The sequence below is a fragment of the Gobio gobio genome, assembly GCF_949357685.1.
Source record: "Gobio gobio genome assembly, chromosome: 6".
In the NCBI taxonomy this organism is placed as follows: Eukaryota; Metazoa; Chordata; class Actinopteri; order Cypriniformes; family Gobionidae; genus Gobio; species Gobio gobio.
Window position 1 is genome coordinate 39087711 of NC_137102.1, and position 15025 is coordinate 39102735.

At 39.4% G+C, this 15025-nt stretch overlaps 1 protein-coding gene across 2 annotated transcripts in view; it reads right to left on the bottom strand.

Moving 5' to 3' along the window:
- LOC307128007 (protein NLRC3-like) overlaps positions 1-10200 on the bottom strand; it is a 103885-nt gene extending 93685 nt beyond the window's left edge. The window contains exon 1 of one of the 2 annotated variants that reach the window (XM_079819525.1): positions 9891-10200. The gene's annotated coding sequence lies outside the window, so the exon portion shown is untranslated. The remainder of the gene's footprint in view (positions 1-9890) is intronic. The other variant, XM_079819524.1, reaches the window with a different exon arrangement.
- Positions 10201-15025: the final 4825 nt, after the last annotated feature.

Below are 15025 nucleotides of genomic sequence, written 5' to 3' on the forward strand. Positions count from 1 at the left end.
CAGCGTCCGAAAGGAGATAAAGACTCACGGTATCGGACGAGTAAGCCTCCCTGGATGGGAAAAAGAAAAAGATGGATAGTGACCGGGAGGGCCCTCGCGGCATCCGATGGGAGATCAATACTCACAGCATCGAATGGGTAAGCCTCGCCAGACGGAAAAAAGGGGGAAAAGATAGCCACTGTCCGGGAGGGCTCTTGCAGCATCCAACAGGAGAACAAGACTCACTGCATCGGATGAGTAAGCCTCGCCAGACGGAAAAGGAATTAAGATAGAAAGGTTAGGTCAGTCCTAATGTAGCTTTGGAAAACATGTGACAACCATCTTCCGAGAGCTTGAATCTGCTGCTGGGAGAGGCCTTTTTTCGCTGCTGTTGTTGCTGCCTCTATGTGAAAGGAGTGACTGGCGAAATTGTGCTGAGGCCCCTGATTGCTGGAGAATAGATTGGAGGGGGTTTTTTTGTTTTGTTTTTAACCAGAAGCATGTCATGGGTTTGTCGGAGGCGTCTATGAAAAGGGGCTAAAAAGGAGATTAGCCTGAGATTTCCTAATTTGGAGGTACGCAAGAACAGTTTGGTTGTTGAAACAGGATGTTGAAATATAGATGAAAGCTTGGTCTGTCTTGCTTCGTGATTAAGTATGATATGATTTCGCCATCGAGTACTGATAGGTCTGAGATAGTGGGGTGGACGTTAGGGTCGAATTTGGAAGTGATCGCGATTTGTGAGCATCCTAAGAACCCGAAAAAGCTAAAACAAGCAATGTTGAGTGTGCGGGTAGTGGCTGGTAACCTGTACGAGGGGTATGGTTACATTTTGGGAGAACATCTAGTGTTATGGGTTATCTGCTGTCGAGGTAGGTGGGCTGTGATTGCTGAATCCCTTTGATCAGGAGGGAGGTTTGTGAATTCTCTGGGGAGGGAGCGCCGTAAATCAACTGCGGAAAAATTGGACGCCGCTCAGGTAGCCTTTGATGGACCCAACTTGGAGGCCCTTAACAGTATTAAGGTAGGAAACAAGTGAAGTGATTGAAGGGAGGGAAATTTGAACGGCATGTTATAAGAGAAGTGGAATGCTTAAAACATCTCCAAGTGGACACGTATGATTGGAAGGTTCTGGGATGGAACATCACTGCTGTGGCAGTGGAGAAAATTAGCCAGAGAAACTGGGCTCCTGCGGGAGCAGAGGGAACAGTACTGCTGCGGCAGTGGAGAAAATTAGCCAGAGAACCTGGGCTCCTGCGGGAGCAGAGGGAACAGCACTGCTGCACAGTGGAGAACATTAGCCAGAGAAACTGAGCTCCTGCGGGAGCAGAGGGAACAGCACTGCTGCACAGTGGAGAAAATTAGCCAGAGAAACTGAGCTCCTGTGGGAGCAGAGGGAACAGCACAGCTAAGGCAGTGGAGTAATTAGCCAGAGAAACTGAGCTCCTGCGGGAACAGAGGGAACAGCACTGTTGCGGCACAGGAGAAAAGGTTAGATGGACATGTGGACAAATGGAAAACAACATTCGTATAAGGGAAATCAGCTATGACGTTTAAATGAGCCCATACAGTAGCCTAGTGAGATAAATATCCATATGATTTGATTTTATTGAATCTAAAAAATCTAAAAGTCATCAAACCTGACACCTAGATGAACACTTTACAGTTGGTTTTATGACTGTAAGCCATTCTCTTCAAATTGTATTGAAGTTAGAAACGTGTATAGCAATGTTGTATGTAACTTTAGAGACCCTAAATCCGCGGATATTGGATGTCCAATCCCCTTCCCGAATGCGAATGAGGTTGTAGGCAGAGCGCAGGTCGAGTTTGGTGAAAACTTTGGCAGTTCTTAATTGTTCTAAGGCAGCAGGAACCAAGGGTAGTGGATATCTAAACTTGACCGTGATGTTGTTCAGGCCACGGTAATCAATGCAGGGACGAAGACCTCCATCCTTCTTTCCAACGAAGAAGAATCCTGCTGCTGCAGGTGAGGTGGATGATCGAATAAACCCCTTAGCCAGTTCTTCCTCGATATACGATTTCATTGCTTGGTCTCCAGGTTCGGACAGCGGAAAGATGCGGCCTCTGGGTGGTGTGGTACCAGGTAGGAGGTCTATGGCACAGTCGTTGACGCAATGTGGTGGAAGTTGTGATGCTTTGGTCTTACTGAAGGCTTCATGGAGGTCAGAGTAACAGGTTGAGCCCCACTGTGTGATCTGTGTCTCTCGCCAGGAAATTTGTGGATTGTGGTCCTACAGCCCTGGAAATCCAAGGATGATGGGATTATGTGGAGAATGAATGACGTAGAAACGGATTCAGTGTGTTCAGTGTGTAGAATGCCCACTTGCAGATTCAAATCAGTGGTGGTGTATTATACATGACCCGTCCCCAGAGGGCGCCCGTCTAGCGTAGCCACCGCCAAGGGAGAGTTGCAAGGGGTTAGTGGTATATTATGTGGTTGTGCTAGTGCTTCATCAATAAAGTTGCCTGCTGCCCCAGAGTCTATTAGTGCTTTAGAATGGATTGTCTTAGATTGACAGGTTAACGTGACTGGTTAATCAAAACAGCTGTTGTTGGAAATGGCCGAAATCAGCAAACTCACCCTACGGGACTGTGTATGCGGAGGTCGTGTCGGGCATTCCATTCTCAGATGTCCAGCTTGACCCCAGTAGAGACAGAGATGATTCTTGACACGGCATTCCCGTTCCTCAGGAGAGAGGTGAGTTCGTCCGACTTGCAAGGGTTCATCGCTATCGTTAGCTGGATTAGTTAACTGAAGGTTGCTTGTGACTCGATGAGGTCTCCGGGATCTAATCAGATTTTTGATGCGGATAGCCAGATCAATTAATTGGTCCAGGGTTTTGTCTTTATCTTGACAGGCTACTTCAGACTGTAACACAACATTTAATCCTTGACAGAACAGCACTTTTAAGGTGTCCTCTACCCATACTGTTTGTGCAGCGATAGTGCGAAATGTCAGGGCGAACTCAGCGGCTGTATCCTTTCCCTGTCAAAGTGCTAGTAGCTGTTCCTCAGCGTTCCTTCCTACTTTGGCATGTTCAAATACCGTGCGTATTCGCTGGATAAAATTGATGTAGGTGATTTGTTTTAGTGCTTGGCTGTCCTAGATCGCTGTTGCCCATTCGAGTGAGTTACCCAAAACACCAAAGAAATCTTGCCATTATCTGTCGAGTACAAAGTGGGTTGTTGAGCCAGGAAGATAGAGCATTGCATTAGAAAGCCCTTACACTTGGTTGGGGTGCCGTCAAACTTTTCTGGAAACGCTAAACGGGGGTTACTTGTCAGCGTACTAGAAGGTGTTGGCATAGAAACCTGACTTGGTTGAGGCGTTGAGGCATTGGATGCAGGTGTGGGTTGATGGAGGCTTCGTTTTTCGTTCTTTTACTAGCTCCTCAGTCATGGTGGTCAGTCAACTGAGTTGTTGTTGATGCGCTAGTAGTTGATTCGCCTGGGCTGAGAGTTCATTGGAGAAGTGCATGAAAACCGTTGGATCTGTAGTTGGCAAAGTCTCCTGTAACGAGGACTCAGGCAGATTGGGATCCATGTGCAGTTTATTAAAGTAAAACAGTCTCAGTGTACAAACAGGCGTGTGTCGAGAAACCAGGGCGAACAGCAGTATCATAGGCAAGGTAGAAAACGTGGTCATAACAGGCAAACAAAGGGCAGGCAGCAAAGAGTTGATAACGAAAGTCCAAGGCAGAGTTCAAACACAGACAAGGTAATCACAGGGGTAAATAACGCTCAGAAATGCAGTCGGGGCAAACAAGACTTCGCAATGAGTGACTGAGCAACCAGGGTATATTTATAGTCCGTGGGATGTGGATCAGGTGTGCAGTAATCAGTCTCAGAATGTGGGTGCTTGGGAATTGAAGTCCGAATGAATCATTAATACTCTGGAGAGTGAGACCTCCGGTGGCCGATGGTGGAATCTTCACCGGCGTTTGTGACAGTTTCAAAAAGTAACAAAATGCGGAGCTTTTTGCAATTATTGGTGGTTAATGGTGGTTCGCCTACAATGCTGTATTTGTTGTGTACACATAAGACATACTGAAAATTCACGGGATGCATATGTGTACCATTACACCCTACTATATAATTAAATGTCAAGGTAGAATAATTAGTTTAGTGTAAAGTGAGGTCAACCTCAACAATGGGCCAGGGCTGGGCCGGGGCAGCAGGGGGCAGGGTGTGTTCGGTACCCCATAAGAGTATTGCGATACGTATTGTGGGTGGTGTATCGCGGTTTTTCGCTTCGGTTTGAAAATCGTTACACCCCTAATATATATATATATATTAATATAACGCAGATATACCGCAACTGGGTTGGTCATGTTCCCGCAGTGAGAACATGAGTCATCCACTGCCTCAGCGTACTGAATGCCTTAACACGAGATACAGCGCTGGTGACCATCCCTAGGTGACAGATAACCACTGCATCCACAAACACACAGATAGAATGTCATCTTGAAAATGACGCAAGCTCTATCTGTGTATGCTCTTTAAGAAGGACAATCTCCTTGGTTCTGAAGCACGCAGGGGGAACAGTTGCGGCGACACAGTCAAGGAAGTAGTGCAGCCTGAGGTGCATGGTCTCTCTCAGGAAGGCGCTCTCTTACCAGGCGTAAGAACATCTTTTTAGCGTTCTACACCTAGCGCACTGAACCTTTATGTTTGCTCTTACGAACAAAAAAGAGAGATGATCAAAAAACCACACGACACGCTGCTGTGCCATCACACCGACTGAAGAGATCCACTTCCAAAAGGCAGGCTCAGTCAGTTCCACTGCTTTGTAGAGAGTGATTTCAGGACGAACCATCCACCACTCGGCTCCGAAGCAAAAAGCTAATTTGATGCAAGCACCAGTGAATCATTTATACCCGCACTGCGTGGCATGAGCAGCTGGTGCAATCATTGCATGCCAATGTGCATTGGCTCGTTTAGTTACACTCGAAGTACATTGGCTCTCGCGAGCGAGATTCCCATTCCTATTCGTCAGTCCCAGACGTGGCGTCGGGAGTGACCAACTGAATGGGAACTGCCCATACTAGTTCTGAATAGTCTACTTCATAAAATGTATGAAAATTATGGAAATATATGATTTAGATCACTCAAACCATATGGAAATGGAGGCACCCTTATGGTCAGTAAAGGAGCTAGGATGTCATCTAGTGAAATAATTTGGTACTGCGCCCAAACAAAATCTTACTGAAAGCAAATTTTTTGATATATCAACCTAAAATTTGGAACCCAATTTGTTCATGTTTTTGGCTTTGATTTTCTTGTAGTTTTAGAATAAAACATGTTTTGTAAAATACATATTATAAAATAATAACAATTATATTTTATTAGTGCTGGGCAAATACATTTTTTCAGTTTAACGCATTAAAAATATTTACCGCAATTAACGCAGCGTCCGTTTTTATATCCATTTTTTCCTAGCGTTACATTATAAGATCACGCCAGTGCTTGAAGTGGAAAAAATAAAGTGGTGGTACTCACCAGAGGGGGCGGGGCTTTGTTGGGGATGTGGTTATGGGGGGATTGTTTAGTCAATAATTCAAGAAGGTCCGTATTTTAAAGCTCTTTCTAACTTGTTCTCAGCCTTAGAACTAACATATAGTTCTTGTAATTGTTTAACTATATAATTTGTTACAATAAGGGTTATTTACAAAGCAAGACCATTGACGGCACCTCATTACCATGCAGGCCAATGTTAACTTTTTTCTTTCTTTTTTCTAATCAAATAGCAACACAGTTAGAAACTATAGCTAAAACATGCGGCTGTTATCAATAAATAAATCTGCGATAGGAGTGTTTGTGTGTCCAGAAATGGGATGATAGTTTCATCCTTATATCTGCTATATATTTTGTAGTGCAGAGAGTGTTTATGTTAGTGAATAAACACATAGATCCGTTGTGTATAGTTTATTTATTTTCTCATTAAAACCAAAGATGTTAATCAGTGATTGTATATCAAGAACAGGGACACATTAGGGTGCATTTCGTTTTGTGATTTCAACGGAATGAATAGTCTCCGCAACAGCAATCAATTGAAGCGCTCGTCTGTGCATGAGCCAAATGATACTGAAAACAGTGCCACGAGCACTCTGCATGATTTAAAAAAGGCATTCCAGCGCCAGATCACCTCTTTTGTAACTCTACTAATCAACTAGAGATGCTTAATTTGTATTACATACAACAACTCAAGCTGCAAGAAAAGCCGCTATCTGATGCCATGACGGCTGCTGATACTCCGACAGTGTAAACAAGCTTCTTCTTCAGCTTTTGCCTTGATACTGTGGGTTACCATCAACATGCACGTGGACACTGCCAACTAGCGGTCTGTATGTGGAATTGCATATTGACGCAGACAACAACGCAGAAGTATAAATGAAAACCAACGCGTTACTTGTGCCGTACGGCATAGGTCCGACGCAGAAGTATAAATCAGCCTTTACAGCGGCGCATGCGCTTTTCACTTGTAAAACTCAAGGGTGTATGGGTAATGTAGTCTCTGCTCGCAAATGAGTGTACCGGTACGCTAAAAGCACGTTCTGGGCGCACGGAGACGTGGCGGTACGCTCAAGAGCTATATTTGGAAATGGCGGTACTGAGTACTGGCGCATACCGGCCCACTTAAAGCACTGGATCACGCTCTTATTCATGTAATGCTTTTAAACAATCTAAGCGCGACAAGACACAAGAGAACACACTTTATGTCAATGTCCTCTCTGTGTGGCTGCGTCTCATGTCAGCTCATTGAGGGATACCCTGACACACACTCGCGTCAGTCTCGTGCACACATCGAGTTCTCTTTTGCTCTTGAACAAACAATAACAAAAACACAGAGGATTTCATATTAGGAGTCTTAATTTAGTTAAATAACGTCTTAGATGAACTTGAGAAAATGAGATGCGCGTGACGCATCATGTTCGGCAGCCGCCGATCTTAAAGTGATAGCAGCACTGATGATGTCTGTCATTAATGTTCATCAAAGAACAACGGGAACAGAGAAAAGTGTAGCTTTAATGATGAGTAATCTATATTTCATTTATTATTTATGCAGTTAAGAAAGGTGTTTGATAACTATTACATTTCTGCATGTCTAAAAGGGAAGGCCACAGGTAAATATAACATTTATTATGATTGGTTTATGTAAAGATTGTTTTAAGAACACTTAAATTAAAAGTTATTTTTTAAAGCCTAATAAATGTTGAAATTGGTAGCTTTCAGTTATACTGTAATGTGATATCATTAATGTTTCATAGAGACATTAGTATCAGTGATACTGGCCTTCATTCATAAAAAGATGCCATTACAGAAATTTTTTAAAATATGCAGTCTTTAAATTGTTTCTACATGAATTTGAAGAGAAACTGAAATTAATATCAAATATTAAAAACGTTTTAACTTTTTTTCGGTCTGAAACGATTCAGATTCGTTCGGACCACTCTGTCACTGAATCATCTGAAGCGGTTTCTCAGGCAGTAAAACAAACAGACCATATATCAAGAGAACAAATAGTGCTGTTGTTCAGTTGTTTCACTAGTTTGAACTAAGAAGCATGACCCAGTGGATAACAGAATGCAAGATCATTGCTGACGAATGTGTGCTGCACTTCCGCCAGGCTGTAGAGTGATAAACAGCGCAAGACACTTTATCCATTCAGATTTGACCCTTAATTATGTGTTAGTCATGTGATATGAGACATTAACAGGTTCTGTAGAGCAGTGTTTCCCAAACACGATCCTGGAGGCACACCAACACTGCAAATTTGCATACCATCCTTTAATCGACACACCCATTTCAGGGGCCTGTACCATGATGGTAGTTTAACAAACTCAGGGTTACATTATTAGTTTAGAGTTGACAAAACCAAACCAATCTATTCAGGCTTTGTTGGTCCCATGATGCTGATCATCCGCTTTCTCTGTCAACTCAGGCTTTGATCCTGAGTTTAGGAGTTTAGCTGTGACATCAGTAGTGAACAGCCAATCACACGCTGTGGATCAGTGAAACTGAGATTCACTTCTCGCGAGAGAAGCAGTGAGATCGATTTCTCTCTTCTACAGAATATTACATGATTGAAAAATATTAAGAATTTAAACAAATTTACACAGCAAGAAGAAAAGAGCTGCCTATAAAAGAGTACAACTTAAAGAAAATATTCACTACGTCAATGCAAGTAAATGTTATGAAGTTGGTTTAGTTGATATATAGAGAATTGAGTAATGTAGTAATTTTTATAGCTTTGTGTATTGATTTTAAAGCTTATTTGTATGACCTTTGTATAGGCTAATTATATTAATTTCAACTAAGTGCCAATTAATGATTGATTAACTAAAATGATACATGTGTAATTGATTACGGGTATAATAATTACATAAATGATATCTAAATCATTCAAAAGCCCGACATTTTAGTCTTTAATAGCCATTTGCTATGTAGTGACCTTTAATTTGGAGTAGAAACAGGGGGAGTGACTTTATTGCATCAGAGGTGTGTCACTTTGCTCACAGTTGATTGGTCCAATTTCAGTTTGAGATCTCTTATCCAGAACATAACCTGCCCTGGAGCAGGTTAGCCGTGGAGCGTAAGTTACTATGGAGATGAACACTGCTAAAAGCCAAACCAGTTTAATGGTACCTAAAACCCAGGATTAGCACAAACTAGGCTTAAACATATCTGGCTAGCCAGCTAATCCGGCTTCATGGTATAGGCCCCAGGTCTTGGGTCTCTGATAATAAGATGATCATTTGGATCAGGTGTGTTTGATTAAGGAGACATGCAAAATCTGCAGTGTTGGTGTGCCTCCAGGATCGTGGTTGGGAAACACTGCTGTAGAGATGCTAGCTGATAACAGCCACGCCCATGTAAAATGAATGACAAGGTCAAATGGAAAACGCAATAGGCCCACAAATTTGTCATAAAAACACCTTTAACTTGCAGTTAATAACACTGTACAAATATGTTGTTTTGGCCAAAATGTATTTACAATGAATGTTACCATTATTACTTATTTCTTATTAACTAGGGGAATATAAATCATATTTTTGTTGTTTCTACATGTTTAGGGAATTGTTCACTACGAATTCCATAGTTCATTATTACTTATTTATTTTAAATACCATACCCATAATGAGGAGCATGATTTTACTTGTGACAGCTACTAATACTAGTCTACAGTTAAACTCTGTAAATTAGTAAAATAGTAAAGTTCATTAGGGCAACTACAAAGGATAATTTAACAAAAGAGCCTGGAGCCCATAAATTTAGGACAAAGCTTTCTTCTCTTTAAATATGTTTAGTTCTAATGTATTTTAATTTTGACATTTTATTCTACCCGTAAGATTTTCCTACCTGGGCTTACTGCGCATACATAAATATATTTATTTTTAAAATAACATAGTTTTAAGGGTAGGTTTAAGGTATGGGGTATGGATATTAATAAAGCCTCAAATCACATGAATATGATGCTGGTAGCACAATCTGATGGGTAGCATTTTTTTGCTGTCGAAATGTGCTACCTAGTAACGTACAATATCTGACAAGGTGGGGCAAATCGTCGTCAGAACACCGGGACGAATTTTAGTCCAGGCAGCCACCAGCACGCACTCGCACACTTGATCAATCATTCATTCATCATTCTTTATCAAAACTGTCTAACTGAAACCTGACTTTACAGAGGGAAAACTCTCGTTCGCTAATCTCGATTTCAGCCTACTAGTCGATGATATTGCTGTCGGGTGTTTTACTTTCGGTTTTACTTGTGCATATTTCTTCCAGATTGTTTACTAAAACTTTGATGGGTTTAGATGAGGATCCTTAGATGAAACAAGTATACACAGTAGAAAAGCATGCACGTAATGTATACACATACACACACCTACCTTTAATGATGTGACGTTCGGCACTGAGGCTTCCAAGCTTTGATTAAAAAAAACGTAACGTCTCACACTTAAGTGAGTTAGTTGGCTGCATATTCACAGATTCGAATTTCCCGGATCAATAACTCGTGAGCTAAACGCTGTTACTACACACACAACACCTCTTTTCAATCGTAGTAACGTAGACAAGCAGCTATAACTTTATTTTCCCAAAAACAAGCTTTCTTCCTCAGTGGACACTGATCTCTATATGCGCAGATGGCTGAGAGACAGATTCAAAGGGACCATCTGCAAAGTGCAAAACCCGAACAGCGTTAAAAACAGTCAAAAACGTCACTTTAATACGATGTACTTTCACCAAATTCAGTTTATGTCCTGCTGGTTAAACTACAACACTTATTTGATGAAAATTTATTTTGTATAATTTGTATGATTTTTTTTATTCTGAAAAACTGGACTATTATGACAAATATTTAATTACTTCACTGTAACTGTCATCAAATGTCGGAGTATAACCAGCAGCAGGATAGCAGTTATGTGTGAACTGATTTGGTGACAGTAGGCCTACAGTGTATTACAGTGAAGTTATTGACTGTTTTTACTAACGCTTTTCGGGTTTTGCACTTTGCAGACGGTCCCTTCGAATCTATCCCGCGCAAAGAGATCTGATCAGTGTATTTTGTCCACAGCGGAGGAAAACTTGTTTTGTGGACAATAAAGTTTTAACTGCTTGTCTACGTTACTACGATTGAAAATAAGTGTTATTTGTGTACGTTAGTAAAAGCGTTTAGCTCACGAGTTATTGTTCCGGGAAATTCGAATCTGTGAATATCTCACATAAGCACTACCCTATCACTGTACCGGTGTTATGAGATTTTAGGTTTCAGTGGGCCGAGCTTACATGAATATGTTTCTCAGCAGGTTTGTTCAAAAAAGTTTATAGTTTCGTTTTGTGCAGTAATCCCGGACTGATTTGGAATTCCAAAGCTGACTAAATTATAAATAAATAAATATATACGAAGAAATGTAACAACAACAACAAAAACATAAAGAAATATACAAAGAAATATAAAAATACATAAATAAATAGTATTTAGTATTTATACTTTTATTTCCTTATTTGTGTATAATGTATGGCTGCGTCCCAATTCGCCTACTTATACTACGTCCTAAAAGTATGTACTCTTTTTGTGAAGAAAAAGTACATACTTTTGAGTGTGTAGCAGAAGAGTATGCAAGCTTTGGGACATACTACTTCGTCATCTTTAACGGACTCTGTTACGTGCGTCCCGTCACCGTTTAAACTGCCCTGTCAATCATCGTCACAGTTCAAATCCTCCACTTTCAATTTAATTTCCTACCGTATCGGAGAGAAATATGAAATGTAGTCGCTCGTTGATCTGCCTTTCGTGGGTCTTTAATGCAGAGACTCCTCTCATGTGTTTGCAAAGTTAATGGCCAAACGTATCATTACAAAAGTTCTCAATGCTGCTGAAGGAGAAATATAATGTGGATAACATTGAATAAATATCTTTTCATCAGGTTAAATACTGATAATTACTCACTCAAACCACTTTATCTAATCCTCTCCACTTAACCGTCAGACTCGCGTAACCGTCATGTTTGTAGTTTTTTTAACACTTTTTATCCGCGTTTGTAGTTCTAATCGAATCCTCGTCCATCTCGCAATGGGTTGTGGGCAATATCAGCCGTTAGAGTGCGCATCGATCTGCACTTCGGATTCTGACCGGAAATAGTAAACTATCCGGGAATCTTTGGAATACTTTTTTCAACATACTAAGATTTGGGACATACTAATTCTTTTTTCGAATACTATTTAGTACGGATAGTATGCGAATTGGGACGCAGCATATGTATTTTTTCCTCATTTATTTATTTCCACTTTTATTTATTTACACTTTTATTTATTTCTAGCTACATTTATTTATGTATAGGCCTATATGTATTTATTTATACATTTATTTACTGTCACTTTAATTTCTACATTAATTTGTGGAGCGAGGAGAACCTTCCAGAAGAACAACCATCTCTGCGGCACTCCACAAATCAGGCCTGTATGATAGAGTGGCCAGATAGAAGCCACTCCTCAGTAAAAGGCACATGGCAGCCTGCCTGGAGTTTGCCTAAAGGCACCTGAAGGACTCTCAGACCATGAGAAACAAAATTATCCAGACTGATGAAAAAAAAGTTTGTTTGAATGCACCGCTCATGTAGAAGATTTTATTAGTTAAAAATTAGCAGTTTAAGGCTAATGAAAAGACACTATTATGTTCAAATGTGTGCTGACATCTCAAGTGTGTTCAAATGTGTGCTGACTGTGTTTAAATGTATGCTGACTTTGAGAATGCCCTTTAGAAGGACAGGAACAGAATTAGAACTTAGAATGTGGTAATATGTGAGCCAGGGGGTTGTTACCATGTTAGGAAGACAACAGTGGTTACCAAAATAGGAAGACAACAATGGTATATATATGACAGAAAATTCAAGTAGCAGGAGGGCCGGTGGCTGACGGTCCTCCGGCTTCATTGCTGTGTTTGGTGTGAATAAAGCCTCTTCTGGAATCACTAATCCTTTGTGAAGAAATTTTTATAAGAAGAGAATTCTTCAACATATTTGGCACCCCAGATGGGACTGGCTCAGGAGCTGATAAAGAACCGCGGCAGGGTGTTCCTGGACGAATCAGCACAAACAAGTGGCCACGGTAAGCAGTTTTTGCTTAAAGTTTGTGTTATTCGCCAGAAATGTACCTGTTGTGGTGAGACAGCTTCTCCAAATTTAAAGAACTGAAAAGGATTTTTGATTTCAGAATAAATGCATGCTGTATAATTTCTAACAAACAGGCCTTGGGGATATTAAGGAAATATGTAGAAGCGTAAATTAGGTTATGTGTATTCTTGTCACATAAAGCCAGATAAAGCCAGATAAATTTGAAAAAAAGGTTTTAATTGAGCTTTATCATGTTGAGGAAGTGTATTGATAAAACTTGATAAAAAGGTTTTAATTGTGTTTTATCGTGTTGAGGAAGTGTATCGATAAATTTGAAAAAAAGGTTTTAATTGAGCTTTATCATGTTGGGGAAGTGTATTGATAAGGTTTTAATTGTGTTTTATCATGTTGAGGAAGTGTATTGATAAAACTTGATAAAAAGGTTTTAATTGTGTTTTATCGTGTTGAGGAAGTGTATCGATAAATTTGAAGGAAAAAAAGGGTTTTAATTAAGCTTTATCATGTTGGGGAAGTGTATTGATAAGGTTTTAATTGTGTTTTATCATGTTGAGGAAGTGTATTGATAAAACTTGATAAAAAGGTTTTAATTGTGCTTTATCGTGTTGAGGAAGTGTATCGATAAATTTGAAAAAAAAGGTTTTAATTGAGCTTTATCATGTTGGGGAAGTGTATTGATAAGGTCTTAATTGTGGTTTATCATGTTGAGGAAGTGTATTGATAAATTGGACAAAAAGAGTTTTAATTGTAAGTTATTGAGTTGAGGAAGTGTATCAATAGACTTGACAATAAGAATTAGTGCATTGATTTGATTAAATAAAAAAATAAGAAATACAAATCGTGTTGAGGAAGTGTATCGATTTGATTAAGTTAAATAAATAAGGAAAAATTAAGAGTAAAACAATAATTATTTTCTTAAAAGTATAGAATAGAGTGTGTTTGCTGGACTGCCTGTGGCTAAGAATAGTGTGTGTGTATGTGTGTGCAAGTTTGAGTGTCAGTGGTTAAAAATAAGCTTTTCCTCTTGTGAGGTTGTCTTCCAGCATTCTGTGATTGGAGGTGCACATTTCATTTGAGAAAGAGATAAAAGAGTCTGTATGAGCACTGTTTCAGAATTAGAACAAAATAAAGAAGAGATATGACAAGTGGTGAATAATTTTATTAATGCAAAGTAAAGTTAAATAGTAAAATTAAAAATTGGAAAATTAAAAAGTAGCTGGTGATTAACAGATATTATATATGATAAAAATAAAAAGGCAAAGTTAAATAAAATAAAAGAAATAAATAAGTGATTAATTTGAAAATTATATTTGAAAACAAGTTAAAGTTAAAGAAAGTAAAGTAAAGTAAGTTAAAGAAGTGAATCAGGTCTAGAAATTGTTTATTAAAATAGTTATTGATTAAAGGACAATTATGACCACTCCGGTGGAAATGTTAGGCTCAAAATACCCACTGTGTAAAGAATTAATAGATGAGATGTCAAATAAATGGAAAAAAAGGATATGATAACCAAATGGCCAAAGGAAGGGACATTTGATGTAACATTATGCAAAGAAATGGAAACCTTGATAAAAAATTACAAAATCAAGAACAGTTTAAAGAGAAATTAGAAGAGAAATTAAAAGAGAAAAGGAAAAAGCAGTGCTGGCATTGTTTAGAAAAGAAGAAGAAAAGAATAATAAAATAAAAAATAAATAAAAAGGTGAAACAGAAACACAAATAGAAGAATTAAATAAAAGCATCAAAGAAATAGAAGAATTATTAAAATGCACAGAAATACAGGCGAGTGATAGAAAAAAAATTATTAGAGAGTTTAAATATAGAAAATGAAGAGGAGGTAACATTTGATGAAGAAAGGTGGTCACAAGTAAGAGAAACAGGGAAGTAAAACAACTCCCTATTTTGATTATGGGTGACAAAAGATTTTGAGGGGCTTGTCAACTGCCTTCCTGACATCCAGGAGAGAGCTGGGAAATGGATAAGACAATGGGCAAATTGTGATCTGTGGGGGACATTAAAACACTTCTGGCGAAAATTCTAAGTGGATCAAAAAAAGGAAGAAATTCTTCAAGCCTCTGAACGAGACAGAACTGTGAACTCTTGCTATATGGATGAGACTGTTTTTGATGCATATCGTCCGGTAATATGACAGGAATTGCAAAAGGAGTATCCAACCAAAGTAGACAGCTGGGAGACACAGAAAGTCCAATCATATATGTGCAAAGACAATAAAAAAATAAAAAAAATAAAAAAAAATGGAAGCAAAAGACTGGGAATCCAGAAGGAGACCCATTGAAGAGAAGAGTCAGACCAAATGGCAGTGCTCCTGTGAATGCTTCTTTGAATACCTCTGTAAATAACCCACTGACTTGTGCAGCTTCCCCCACCAAGGA